Genomic DNA, 1,241 nt, shown 5'->3' on the forward strand with positions numbered 1-1,241 from the left:
CGAAATAAGGAATTCGTTGTTTATAAAAGAACAGTGAGATCTGGAGTCAATGGGTCATTGGAACATCACTGAAGTGGTGGTAACGATGACGACGGCGGAGACACTGACGACTACGATGATGACGACAGGAGCATTGATGATGAAAATGATGATGATGATGATGATGGTGGTGGTGGTGGTCGTCGTCGTGGTCGTCGTGGTGGTTGTGGTGATGGTGGGTGGGGGTGAAAATGATGATGACGATGATGATGATGATGATGATGATGAGGAGGAGGAGGAGGAGGAGGAGGAGGATGACGATGACGACGACGACGACGACGACGACGATGATGATAACTACAACGACGACGATAACGACGACAACAGCGATGATGGCGAGCCATGTCGATGATGAGAATGATGATGACGAGGATGATGACGATGACGACGACGACGACACCATGATGGCCACGTCAATGATGAAAATGATGATGACGACGACATTGACAACGACGATGACGACCACGACCGTAATGATAATGATGATGATGGTGATGATGATGATGATGATGATGAGTCATATGAGAGAGGAGAGAAGAAGGGAGACAGAAGGATTGAGATTAGGGAGAGTTGATGGTGATAGTGGGGGCGGTGTTAGGAATTGACAACAGATTAAGATAACGAAGGAAAATAATTTAAAATCCGTGAAACCTCCACCATCGCATCCCATCTCCCACACATATCTACTCAGACATGCAAAATAGATAAATGAATAAATCAATTAATTAATTAACAAACAAACAAATAAATATATAAATAAACTTCTTTGGTATGAGATTAGTCGGAGGTGAAGAAAAAGATTATGAGCATTAAAACAACAACAGCACAAACAACAAAAAGTCTAACAACAAATTAAAAACAAACAACAACAAACATGTTATGCTTGATGATGATATTAAATGCAGTGAACCGTAAAATCATTTTAGCAACATTTACTTGATTTTATTCCCCAGCATATCAAACACCAAAAGCAGAATCACGTGTCACCGGAAGTAGAAAACTAACTTTTTGTTCTTTTTTTTTTCTTTTAATTTATTTCTATATATATTATGTATTTGCATATATCCGTTTATTTAATTATAATCATGATTACGATTAGTGTTTTAGTTCGTTTCACTTCTCCATTCTGAGTTTGATTTAACATTCTCACTATAACAGACGAGAGACAGAGATCTCTTTAAACGACAATAATAAGCTGTATC

The 1,241-nt window shown here is 38.8% G+C and overlaps 1 long non-coding RNA gene across 2 annotated transcripts in view; it reads left to right on the forward strand.

Moving 5' to 3' along the window:
• The first annotated feature begins 1,134 nt into the window (after positions 1-1,134).
• Positions 1,135-1,241, forward strand: part of LOC118761434 — an 18,634-nt gene continuing 18,527 nt past the window's right edge. For both annotated transcript variants that reach the window (XR_004997374.1, XR_004997375.1), the window contains exon 1: positions 1,135-1,241. This exon is cut by the window's right edge and continues 55 nt beyond it. This is a non-coding gene — a long non-coding RNA (uncharacterized LOC118761434).

This window comes from Octopus sinensis, unplaced genomic scaffold (assembly GCF_006345805.1).
Source record: "Octopus sinensis unplaced genomic scaffold, ASM634580v1 Contig13524, whole genome shotgun sequence".
Taxonomy (NCBI): domain Eukaryota; kingdom Metazoa; phylum Mollusca; class Cephalopoda; order Octopoda; family Octopodidae; genus Octopus; species Octopus sinensis.